At 52.8% G+C, this 13,251-nt stretch overlaps 1 protein-coding gene across 1 annotated transcript in view; it reads left to right on the top strand.

The window, feature by feature from the left end:
- The first annotated feature begins 2,698 nt into the window (after positions 1-2,698).
- Positions 2,699-13,251, top strand: part of POU2F2 (POU class 2 homeobox 2) — a 73,436-nt gene continuing 62,883 nt past the window's right edge. Inside the window, exon 1 of the mRNA XM_073226518.1 lies at positions 2,699-2,789. The gene's annotated coding sequence lies outside the window, so the exon portion shown is untranslated. The remainder of the gene's footprint in view (positions 2,790-13,251) is intronic.

Raw genomic sequence — 13,251 nt, 5'->3', positions numbered from 1 at the left:
GGTGTGGCAGGTGTTTCCTGTATTTATTTGTGTTGAGGGCTGGCAGTGTGGGACCTGGAGGCCTGCTCTGTATAAGGGGGTATTAAATGGTTCCATGTCTCTTACACAGGCTCTGCCTAAGTCCCTATATCTACTTTGTATGCACGCGAGGTAGGTTTTTCTTGCATTTATTTGTATTGTGCATACAGCGTGGGTCCCAAGAGGCTGCTGCATACAGGGGTAGTAGGTAGTTCCGTCTGTTAAGCACGCCCAGGTCCCGTGTACTTACTTTGTACGCCTGCAGGGTAGATATTTCCTGTATTTATTTTTGTTACCACTTGAAGTGTAGTCCCAGGAGTCTTCTCTGTGCACATGGGCAGGTGGTGATTCTCGTGTTTCTCTCACGCACACGGTGCGAGAGTCCCGTGTGCCCACTCAGTCCGCTCCGGGCAGCTGAGCGGGTAACAAAGCGACCGGCGACTGTGGCTGCTGAGCCGAGACCGCGCGGCGCGCGCCTGTGCCTCCTCCTTTTCCTCCTCCCTCCTCTACCCAAACTCTCTTCAGGTCTGGGTACCACTCTCAGCCCCACTTCCTTCCCTCGCTGCAGCGCCCCCGCCCGCAGGCGGCGGGAGCCACGTGCCCCCCCCCCAGACCAGCGCAGACCTTACCTTGGCCCAGGGTTCCTTCTCCCTAAGTCCTCCTTCCCTTCCGCCCCCTTGCCAGCCTTTTTATGCCTGGCACAGGGCAGGTGACCAGACACTGCCTCCCGCTTCCCACCCGCGCTGTTCTTGTCTCTCCCATCTGCTCTGCTCCCTTGGTATTCCCCTAGACCCACTTGCCACTCTCCTGGTCTCTGCTCTTACCCCAGCCTGCCCCTTCCTGCCTTCCCTAGGTTTGTCTCTTTGTACCCCGCCCCCTTCCAAGTCTCATTCTCTGACTCTCCATTTATCTCTTGCTGTCTCTGCCTTGTATCTCCATATGGATCTCTGTCCATCAGAAAACCTCTTTCAGTGTCTGTCTCCTTCTTACCATATCACTGTTCCCTTAGATGTCTCCTTCCCTGTCTCCTGCAGTCTCTGTCCTTGTCTGTGTATCTCTGTGTTTCTCTGTTCATCACTGTGACTCTCTAAGTCTGTCTTTGCTTTCTCTCTCTCACTCTTTTTGTCTCTATTTCTGTCTTGGCCTGTGTCTTCCTTTACTCATTTCTTTCTTTTCTTAGGCTCTTTCTCAGAATTCTTATGCTTATTTTTCTCTGTTTCTCTCTACATCTCACCTATCATCTGTCTCCTTGTCTGCCTGTCTCTATTCTCCCTTTGCCTTTTTCTCTATTTCTTAGTCTCTGTATCTTTGGTCTCTGTTGGTATTGGTATCTTTCTGGCTTTACCTCTCTGTGTCTCTCTCAATGGCTCTGTCTTCATATCTCTCTGATGCTGCATGTCTCTCTTATCTCTATCTCCTTGTGCCTGTCTCACTCTGTCTCTGTGTCTTCCTGACTCCATATCTCTCCAGCTCTGTCTTGCCTCTTCTTCCCTCTCTCTCTGAGTATAGCCCTTTCACCTATCTCTGATTCTTGCATGTCTCTTATCTCTGTATCTCTTTATCTCTTTGACCCCATCTATAGATAGATAGATTAGATAGATAGATAGAGGTTTAGAGATAGAGCTATGACTACGTCTCCTGTGTGTGGGTTTGCCTTTCTGTGGCTGTCTTTCTGGCTCTTAATTTTTTCTTTCTCTTCATGGACCTCTTCTCCTTATCTCATTGTCTCTGGGTGTCTCTGTGATTCTTGGTGCCTCTCTCTGCTTTCGTGTCCCTCTCTGCTGCTCCCCAAATCTCTTCCTCACCACCCCCACCATGCCCGTGTTTATATGTTTCTGTGTATCTCTCTGCCTCCATGTCTCCTGTACTGCCAGCCCTCTCTCCCCTCTCTCTTTCCTCCCTGTCTCTGTGTCTCTCATGTCTCTTTGAGTCTCTAGGTCTTAGGGCCTCTCCCTGCCTTTAAGTCCCCTCTGCTGTCTCTATCCCTGTGTATAGATGTTTCTGTGTGTCTCTGTGTATCTCTGTATCTCTCTGTCTCTGGGCATCTCTTTGTCTCTATGAGTCTTTCCCTGGTTCTGTGTCCTCTGTGTTTCCTGCCTTCGCTCCTCTCCCCTTTCTTTCTGTCCCTGTCTCTGGATGTCTCTATGTCTCTGAATATCTCTGTGAGTCTCTGGGCCTTAGAGTCTCCCCCTGCCTTTGAGTCCTTTCTTGTCCCTGCTCCCTCCCTTTTCCCTCTGTCTCTTTCTGTGTCTCTCTGTGTCTCTGTATCTCTGTGTGTCTCTTTGTGTCTCTGGGCTTCTCCTTGTCTCTGTGTCCCTCTCTACTCCTCACTCCTCCCCTCTGTCACTGCGTCTCTTTCAGCCTATCTCTGCATATCTCTGAGCCGCTCTGTCTCTGTGTATCTCTGTCTCTGTGTCTCTGCGAGTCTCGGGCCTCTCCCTGGCTCCGTGTCCCCTGCGCTCCCCGCCCTCTCCCTCTCCCTCTCTCCCCCCTCGCTCTCCGCTCGCGCCCTCTCTCTGAGCATCCTTGGGCCCGGGGTTGCCATGGGGACAAGGTGGGAGCCGGGGATGGCGCGCGCCTGGGCTCGCGCCGGCAGCTCAAGCGAGGAGCAGCGGCCAGAGCAGCGCCAGCAGCAGGCAGCGAGCGGGCGCGGGAGCGGGAGCGGGAGCGGGGGTAGCGTTGGCGGCGGCGGCTCCTCCTCGGCCATCCCCTCGGAGCCGTGCAGCTGACGCGCATGGCGAAGACAGCGGCGCCTACCGATGGGAGCAGCGGTAAGGCAAGGCGGCGCGGCGCAGCCGGGCGGGCGGGCGGCGGGCAGCCTCCTCCTCTCCCCAGCTCGCCTGCGCGCCCGCCCGCCCGCCCTCCCTTTCTCCCTCTCCCCTCGCAGCCCCTGCCCGCCCGCCCGCGCCGCGCTCGCCCTTCCATTTAAAAATCTTTAAAACTTTGCATATTAATATCTGCGCTTTGCATAATCTGACCCGCGCTTTATTGATTGCAAGAAGCCTAATGCAGCCGGCTCGGCCTATTGCAGAGAGCTCTCCGGGCGGGAGCCGGGCGGGCGCCGCTGGCTCCGCACCGCGCTCGGGCTGCCCGCCGCCGCCGCGGCCCCGGCCCTCTCGCCTCCCTCCGGCGCCCGGCGTCGGGGCTTTGCCCCCTGGCTGGGTATTTTTATTATTTGGGGGCGAGGGGAGGGTGGCTTGCTGTCGGTGGCAGCGAGGGAACCAAAGGAGAGATACGCGTGGGGTGTGTGGGGGTGTGTGTGTGGAGGGATGGGAAGAAATGGGGACAGAGAGGAGGTGAAGAGGGATAGAAAAAGGGGGAAAGGGGCAAGAAGGCTGGGAAAAGGAGAGGCGTGGAGGAGAGGCACTGGAGGGGGAGAGAGTAGCCGACTGAGGACGGAGCCGAAAGGACGGAGCAGCGAGCGGAGACAGAAGAGAAAGGAGGGAGGCGAGAGGAGCGCAGGCCAGAGAAAGAGCCGACGGCCGGGGAGCTGGCGGAGAACCGGCGGTGGGCGCTTGGCCGCTGCCGCCTCCGGGCCAAAAAATAAAGAAAATGAGAAAAAAATAATACCCATAAAAAGACGATGAAAACAAAACACATCGCAGCTGGGGCCACCGTATACAAAAAGGAGCGGGCGCAGAGACGAGAGGCGAGGTGGCATCTGCTCCAAGCTGGCTTCAGTGCTTTGGAGAGGATCCTAGGGCTGGGCGGGATCCCCATTTTTTGACCCTGCGTTTGGGAAAGGGGCGGCTGCTGTGGAGAAAATGAGGCGAGAGGGGGTCAGAGCTGTTGGTGGTGCCGCCTGTTTTTTTTTTTTTTTCTCTCTCTCTCTCTTTCCTGGGGGTGTGGGGGCCGGTTTAGTGTGATGATGGTGAGGATATTGGTTGGTGATGCTGTCTGAAGCTCGGAGGCAAGCAGGGTGCATGGGGGGGAGAGGTAAGAGGGCATGGGGACCCAGAAAGGACTGGGGGGTGGGAATGAGGGATGAGAGAGAAATGGGGTGCTTTGGACTACCGGAAGGGTGGGAGAGGGAGCAGCTGGGATGGGGCGGAGAGGCAGCCGCTTCCCTGGCAAAGAAGAGCTGGGCAGCGGAGCTCCAGGGCCCCTAATGATGTTGGGGAGCTGGGGTGCACCCCTCAGCTATCTGGGCAAACTCTAACTTGGGGAGCCTCCTTCTGCTTCTTTGCTCCTCTCTTTTCTTCCTCTCTGCTCCTTTTTCTCCCTCTCCTTTGCTGGCTACTCTTTCTCTGTTTCCCAGTTTCTCTGTCTCTTAATAAGAGCCCCCCTACCCGCCTCAATTTTTCTTGTTTTGTATCTTCCTTTTCTCTACCTTTCCCTTTTTTTTCTTTCTTTTTCCCTTCCCTCTTTCCCCATTGCTTCCATTCTCTCCCCCTGCTGTTGTTTCTACTACCACCCCATCCTTTCTACCCCTTTGCTCAGTTTCATTTATTCATCACTTTTGTAGAATTGGCCTTAAACAGTGTGCCAGGGAGAGGGTCTCCATGCAAAGACAAACCCCCAAGTTTCTACCAGAGCCTAACCCCTGTTCCACACACCCATGTATTTCTACCCTCTTTTTTTCCCTGCTTGGGGCCTATTCTGCTCTGGGGTGTCCAGTGCCACCCCGTTTCCTCTGGGCCCCTGGAGGAGTCTTGCTGGGTGCTCAATGGGGCCCTGGCAGGGGGAGGGGGAGGCCTTAAGTGAGGCTCATGGCTGTGGGCTCAGCCCCACTGAGAGAAGGGTGTGCACAGAGAGGAAAATGACACAGATGGCTATGGGAAGTAAAAGGGGAGGAAACTGGGGTGGGAGTCCATCTGAGAGACTCTATTAGAGTCCCAGGTAGAAGGTCTTAAGAGAAAGCCTGTGGCCTGCTGACCACTCCCTGCTTTCTCTTTTGGTCTTGGGGCCTGGGCCTGAGGAGTTGGGGAGCAGGTCTTGAATCTGGAGAAAGACCCCATGAGCCACTCAACTCAGTAGCTTTTAGTCTCTTGTCATCTTATCGGCAGATTTGGCCCCCTCCCCCAGGGCACGATGGGAGAGGTTAGCATTAGCGTACAGTGTGGGGGGCTAGTGTGTACAGTCAGACCATGGCGGCAGTGCATGTGTACAAGGCCTGTGTGTGTGTCGAGAAGTGTTCAGGATGGACTGACTGTGTGTGTGCAGGGCTTGTGAGCCTTGGCAGAGTGTGGAAGGAACCAAAGGTATAGAATCATGACATGTGTGTTCAGTGGGGGCTGGGTCCTGGGGGTCCCCATTGTGGGCGATACATGTGCAAGAGGGAGGCATTGTGTGTATTTATACTGGTCCTTCCCTTGTCTTGATGTTCATGGACCCCCCACTGTGTGTGCACACTTGGGAGACACTTTCTTGCACGGCAGCCATTCACATGTGTGCAGATCTGTGTGCAAGTCTGGCATCGGCGGTGGGCATGTCAAGCTGTATGTGCAGTGTGGTTGGAGTGGAAGCTCTGTGTGCGTGCATTAGGGCTGAACGTGGTATGTGCATGTGAGGGTACACATAAAGTAAAATCACTATGTGGAAGTACTATTTCTGCATAGATATTATTATTGCTGTTGTTGTTATTGGTCTTGTGAGGTGTCTGTGTATGACCGGGGTCAGAGAGAGCTCAGGTTTGTGAAGCAGGGTCTGGGTGCAGTGATGAGAGATGTGTACCGAGGTCTTGGGCGTAAGGTTGGGCTTGACAGCATGCTTGTACAGCATTCTTGAAGCTGGGTTTGAGAAGACAAGAAAAGAAAAGATTGTCCCTCCCTGAAGTCTGCCAGTCCATGGAAACGTTCCCTGGCTCTTCCATAGTAACAAAGCGTCCCGTGTCAGGGAGTGGCAGGTGGGCCAGGAGGGAAGCAGGTCAGGGCTGCAAGCAACATCTTCAGTTGCTGGTAATGTGATTTCACGTCTACTTTCTAATTTCTGGGTGATGCTGGACAGAGGCCCACCCGTGCCCATTGTAGAGGTCCAGATCCCCTTTTCCCCTGAGTTGCTGGCCAGCCTATAGTTGGTTGCAATAACACTTCTGGGGCCTTGGTGCCCCTCACTTCTATCAGTCTTTGCAGGGAAAATGGAGGGTTTCTGTGGCAGAGGCGGTGGTCGGGAAAAAAACTCCGTGTGTGAGTGTTATGTGTGCATGCTCACACCCATGCTGTGTGTGTGATGGAGGTTAGCCTTTACATCCCAGATAGCATGCTGGCCAGATTTTCTTCCAGCAGGTCCATCAGAGGCCACCCCAGGCCACCTCCTTTCTGGTTCATATATACTTGCTCCTTGTATGCAGGAGCCATAGTCCAGAACACTTCTCCCGCCTATTTGACAGCTGAGCTAGGGACCCCAGTCTCAACACCCCTCTGGTAGAGCTAGTCAGAGCCCAGGTTCAAATCCTGATATGTGGAGACATGATGTAGGAGTATGGGGACAGATGGCCATACCAGGGAATGCTTGGTCCTCACTGGGGGCAAGGGAGCAGTTTCCATGTCTGTCATGTGCTGATTAATTTCCAGGATTTTTTTCAGAATTGAAATGCTTGAGAAACCCAGATGGGGAGAAATTGTCAGAGGAGTGGGTGTGGGGTATTCTCAGACTGGTCTCTGTTCTTTCCTCTAAAGATGTATCACCCATCATTTTTCCCTGGGGCCCAACACCTCCTGGCCTAGTAATACTAATAATGACAGGGCCTCCTACATCCACCTAGCTCTTAAGGACACCCTGATTGTACCCCTTTCACAGAAAAGGATTTGAGGTCCATACCATTGTCTTACCCTATAAGGAACCAAGCAGTGTTGGGACTGAGGTCTTTGGACTTTTAGTACTGAGTTTGGCCTGTCTTTAGACGCCTGTGCCTCTCCCCTGAGCTGTCCCAGCACCATTTCCTTTTTCTAGGTTGGCCCCTCCCCCTTCCTACCTGCCCCTTGAGATGTCCATCCACAGACCTGTCCCCCAGCCTGCTGGGTGGATGGATGTCTTATGTGACTCAGCAAGGACTTCGAGGATCTGGGTCTTGATCTGTATCCCGAAGGGATACCCTGCACATAAGGTCAAGAGCCCACTCTGTTGCTGAATGTTTGGGGTTGGGCTGTTCAGAGACAGGGATAAGGAAGAGCTTATGTTCCCCCAACCCCTGCTGCTGAGCAGCCACCTTCCCAGATGTATCTTTCTTCACTCACCCATAGCCCCACCTGCATAAGATCCTCAGGGCAGGCAGCTTTTCCAGCCCTCACACTCAAAAGGAGCCTGGAGGTCGGGGGCCCCACATACTAGGTCCCCACATTCAGTTGCTATTTATTGAGTGGTGTGAGTCCCTGAGTGAATGAAGTAGTTAGTTTCCTAAGGTATTCAGGCAATCATTACATGATCACTTCTTAACTGCAGACAATTGTTAGGCACCAGCTATGGACTTTGAGGTGGATCCCATCCCAGCCTTAGACAAGATTGTGGGTGCCTGGGCTGTGGGCACAAAGGAAGTTTCTGGGTCACTGGGAATCTGGAGAAGGAGGGAGGTATGAATTTAAACAGGCAGGTGGGTCTTTGACTATGCTCAGGCATTGAGGGCAAGGGAGGTGGGAGGGCAGAAAGATGGCCCAGAGAAGTGGAGAGGAAGCAGCCCAGGTTGGGGGCATGGCCCTAAGAGCAGAGGTCTGCCTAGTGTTGCAGAGCCTGACTATGGAGGCTCTGAGAACTTTGGACTTGATCTGGCCTGCCCTGGGGAGCTGTACTGAGTACAACTGCATGCACACATGTACATCTCTTGACAATGTACCTTGGACAAGACAAACTAGTATGTGAGCATGAGTGTGCATGCATACACACACATACAGATAGCACTTCACCCTGGCATCTGTTGTGATACAATCTCCCTCACAAAAACCAACAAGAGGGGTACTTTAGCCCTCACCCCCAGGATCCTATACCATTCAGGGCTGTGACCCACACATGTGAGTGTAAGTGCAGGCTGGGGACCCTCCCCCTCCAGGGTGGGGACTCATGTGGCATTCACAGACTTAATCCACTGCAGTGAGGCCAGGGAGGCAGCATCTGTCACTTTCACAAACACAAGGAATGGAGTCTGGGAGAGACACACTCCACTTGCTCACAACCACTTGAGAACAGATGCCTGTAGCACGCTATCCCCTGTGGCCCCCCACACCAAGGCCAGACCTCTATAGCCAGTCACTCCCTGCATTAAAGCACATGCATGCACACACATGTGTACACACATGCAGCACAGCCCCTGACATCCTAACTCTCCATGTGCACAACCATACACTCAGACTCTTTGACTTTAAGCACAGCTGCTGGCATCCTAACCCCTTATTCAGACACACACATGCATGCACACACACTCCTTTTGACTTAGAGCACAGCTGTAGCCATCGCACCACCCATACACACATGCCTACAAGCGGACTTACACACACACACACACACTCAAACACACAGCCTTTTGATCCACCAGAACCACCGTGGCCAGCGGGCACTGAAGAATGACAGCATGAGCAGTGTGCCGAGGGGGGGTTGCCCTGAGGCATGGGCCGTGGGTCACACAACAGGGACCTTGGACTCCCTTGAGGAAAGAGTCAGGGAGACCCTGAAAGGGCTCCATTGGTTTGGACAGTTCTGCCAGGTAAGGGAGATTCAATAAATGCAGGCCAGAGGCGGGAGTCGGCTAATGGCCGAGGCTGCCGATGGCCGAGATGGCTGGTCAGTGAGGAGGGGAAGCTCTACAATTGATGTGACTCAGGGCTGGACAAATGATGGTGCATTTGGCTAGAGCTGGCTGGGGGCTATGGACCAGAGCCAGGTGGGGAAGGGGCCAGAGTGGCTGGGTTGCAGCAGTCTGGGCTTTGCAGCCTGGCTCTGCCATACAACCTGCCTGGTATGTGTGTCTTGGGGTCTTTGTATGTGTGAGTTTGAGTGTGCCTGCATATATGTATTTGTGCACATGTGCATTTATCTGCGATTGTCAGTGTGCACCCACCTCAGTAGAAGTTTGAGTCTTTGGGGTTCTTGATATGCATCTGTGTGTGCACCTCTGTGTGTGTTTGCTTGTGTGTGTGTGTGTGTGTGTACATGCCTACCCACAAAGTATTCAGGGACCTTTTTTGTTGGACCCTGTGCACCTTTGTGTCCAAGGATGCATGTGTATATCGAGCGTGTAGAGACCTTTCTTATTGTAAGATGCTATGTGCTCTTGGGTGCTTGTGTTATTTCTGGCATTGGGATGAAGGTTGCAGTGAGGGAGATGGGATGGTTCTGGCTCTGGACCCCCAGCTATCTGTGCATCTGGTGGCCCACAAGCCCATCTTTGTGCACTCGTTTGAGCCTCTGTCTGGGTATCGGCAGGTGTGAGCTTGTGTGTTTGCCTGCTCCAGAGTTGGAATTTCTGTGCGTCCACAGCAGTATCTCCTGCTGAGCATGGCTGTGGGTGGGGTGGGCCAGGATGAAGGGGGCATCTCCCTGAATCTCATCATCCTTCTGGAGGCAGTCACATAACCCATGCTAGGCCTGGTTGGGACCCAGCAGCACGGCACAGTGCAGACCACCCCTCCTCCTCCTTCTCCCCCCATGACCTTTGAGCACAGCAGCCCCAAATACATATTTATCAGAGGGGCTGTGGGGACCAGCCCCTCCCCCACCACTCCCCTCAGGGCCCAGCCTGCCTGGCTGCGGAGAAATTAACCTTGTGACACAGGAGCTCGCTGACACCCCGACCCCCTCCTCATCTGCACTACACATATGAGCTTGGGTGGGTGGGCGTGAGGGAGAGAGACAGAATAGGTACTCATCCAGACTGGGAAGGCAGCAGCAGCCAGGGGAAGAGACACACAGGTATACACATGTCCATGTCACCCCTGACACACACACACACACACTCCAAATGACAGAGGCTACAGAAGTCTCAGACAGATACACAGGCAAATTTTGAAATAGATACACATACAGACATATGCTGTGGCCCTGAAATCGACACACACATGGCTTTTCAGACACATAGTAGACATTGGTCTCCGTGGGTCCTGAGACCCAGAGACACATATCCTTGGTCAGAGATTCTCTTAGAAAATGTGTAGATAGCAAAGTCTAAAGATTCACACAAACATTTGTGCACATGTGTACAGAGATGTTGAAATGGATGCATAGATTTGGAAACAAGGATAAGCATGTACTCATACAGGTATGAAAGCCTAGACATCCATGCATGTGAGTAGGTACCAACACATCACAGGACAGGACAAATACCAAAACACTAGGGTGCTCCTCACATAGAGATTTTTTTTCTCAACAGAAGAGATACAAAAACAGATCCTAAAACCTGGCAGCATCCCAGCCCACATGCCCATGGGTGCTACAGGCCGTGTTCAGAAGTCCCATGGTGAAGCCACACACGGTGACTGGAAGGGGCAGGTCCTGAGTCATAGCACACAAACCTTCCCCTCTTTAGACTTTTTCCCTTAAAGCAAAATGAAAATGGGTAGTTGCTCAAGTCTGAAAATGTTCATGGAATGAATTTACTCATATAGGAACTGAACTGTAAGCCAGACCCTGTCTTAGAAGCTGGAAAATAGTAATTTACAAGACAGACCTGGGCCTTGCTCTTCAACAGCTCCAAGCCAATAGTATGGGCACTGATCAGACCTCAGTGTATAGTTAGCTGTAAATGGTGATAATATCTGGGAAGGAAAGAAACAAGGGGCAGTGGGAGGGGTCATGAGAGAGCCTGGTTTAGATTGGTGGGTCAGGTAGAACACCTCTGAGGAAGTGACATTTAAGCTGAGCATTAGACACAACACACAGATTCTAACTGTGCACACACATCCCTCCAGAAACTCACTGAGACCACACAGGCATAAATAATGCAGGACACAGATGCTCCTACCCAACACTGATGTGCCTCAGTGTCCCTCTTGGAGACTCCCCTGGTGGGAAATCGGGTCCCCCCAGCTGAGGCTCAGATGTCTGACTGACAGAGGTGCACAGAACATCCAGGGGCTACACTGAACGGGAGGCCAAGCTACCTGGGATTGTCAAGGGGGCTTCACTGAGGAGGTGACATGGAGAAGGTTGGGTAGGGTCTAGAGGAAAAGGCGGGGGCAGAGGGCTTTCCAAATGGAGGCACTCTTTGTGCACAGACACAGAGGTGTGAGCAAGTGTGGACATCCCTGGGCAGGTAAGTATGTGCAGGAATGGGTGAGAGATGAGGCTTGACGTCATTGGGAAGGGCCAGGAGGTTCAGGATTTATTCCAGGAGCACCATGTAGCTGGAGGGGCTTGAGGAGGGCCTCGCCAGGATGTGAGCTGATACTATGTCAGGAATCCTTCAGAGTCTGGTGTGGTGGAGGGACAGGAGGAGGATGGGGAGACCTGGAGAGAGGGATCTCCGGCCCTGCCCATCCGCTCTGGCAACCCTGGATAAGGCCTGGCCAGGGTGGTGGCACAGTCTGCCCTCTTCTTGCTTCCAGACCCATTTCTTGGCCACTGGACAGAGTTGAATAAGCTACCACTTGCTCCTGCATGGAGATTTGCTGGACAGTGGCAGCAAGGGTAACAGTCTGCCTTAGTAGCCACGATGCTCTACTATTTTCTGAGGCTTCCTGTGGCCAGGCCTGAGCTGAACAGATGAGCCAGACCCTTCCCTGCCCCAGAGGAGTCCCCAGTCTGGGGAGGCTGACCCTAACAAAGCCCTGTCAGGGACTCTAGAGGTTTATTGAAGGCTCTTGAGCTTGTTTTTAGAGAATGAATGGGTCAGTAGGCCCCAAAGGGTATATGGGAGCGGGGTGAGGATGGAACCTGGGTTTTGGAGGTGAGACCAATCAGTACCTGCCACAGTGAGAAAGCCTGTCTTTCCCTTCGTCACACTCAGAAGCCCACACTTCCTTAGCCTAGAAGCCCTATATAAGCTGGCACTTCCTTGCCTCCTTTCCTCTTGCCTCAGGAAGCTCAGCCACCCTGGCCTTCTTGTTGCTCCTCAGATGCACCAACCCTGTTTCTGCCTCAGGGCCTTTGCACCTCCTGTTGCCTTTGCTGGGAATGCTATTTCCCACACTTTATTTGGGCTGCTACTCAAAACCTACCTTTTCCCAAGGCCTTTCATGACCTCAGTCTAAAGTAACATCATCTTGTAACCTACCCCTTCACCTGCTTTATCTTCCTTCTTAGTTCTTATTATATCTTTTCCTCCACAAGAAGGTCAGTGACTTTATCTTGGTTACAGCTGTATCCCCAGGTCCTAGAAAAGTGTTCACCACAGAGTAAGTACTAAGTGGATGTTTGTCAGATGAACAGGAGCTGAGTCCCCTATCATCCTAGTTGCCCAAAATAATGGTGGAAGTGGACGCTTGGCATGCCGAACAAGCGTAGAGGGAGCTCACTTTCTGGAGGGTGGCACCTACCAGTGCAGTAGGGGACATTGGCAAGTCAGACCACCTACTGCCTGAGCCTCAAAGCAGCCAGACTCCAAACCCATCTTCCTGGGACTGTATGTTCTGCTTTGCCTCCTTCATAAGGCTCCCCTCACCCCAGCCAACTCATCCTTGCCCCCATCATCATGTCTGTTCACTCCCCCACATGGCTGGCCTTCCCCCTTCTTCACCTCAGACACACACCTTAATGCCCCTCCTCCTAGCCCCCTGGGAGACCCCAGAAGGTGGAGTCGCACGCATCCTGGCCATGTGGCAGTGTGCAAATCACATCCCTCCTTTTCAGCCTTAACTTTCCTCGTCGGCAAAATAAGGTTTTTGTGGGAATGAAGAGTGATCGCGTGTGATGATGATACTAATAATAGCTGCTATTTTTCGAGTACCTGCCAGGTGTTAGGCATTGTGCTAGGTGCTTTGAACCTTTTTTTTTTTTTCATTAGAAAAAAAACGGAGGAAGAAAACCTGAGCATGGCGTGTCCCCAGAGTGTCAGCACTGGTACATGGTGCTGTGAATCACAAAGGTGAACATAGCCGGTCTGAACAGAAGCTTAATATTCCGGTGTGTGCTCACATGCACACACACACAACTGAAGTATGGTGGGGGCCCATTTCAGAAGAAGCCCCAAGAGATAGTTTGGAGGCCACTAAGGCAGCAACTTTCAGATGAGAGACCAGCCCCAGCCATCCCTAATTCCCCTTTACTAACCCACTGGGAACTTCCATTGTTCATATCTGGATTTCAGGGCCCTGCACGGGGTCTGGCCTAGAATTGGCCTCAGGAAGTGCTTATTGAATGAATGAATGAATG

This window comes from Manis javanica, chromosome 17 (assembly GCF_040802235.1).
Source record: "Manis javanica isolate MJ-LG chromosome 17, MJ_LKY, whole genome shotgun sequence".
NCBI lineage: Eukaryota > Metazoa > Chordata > Mammalia > Pholidota > Manidae > Manis > Manis javanica.
This window is presented reverse-complemented; position numbering and strand designations above follow the sequence as displayed.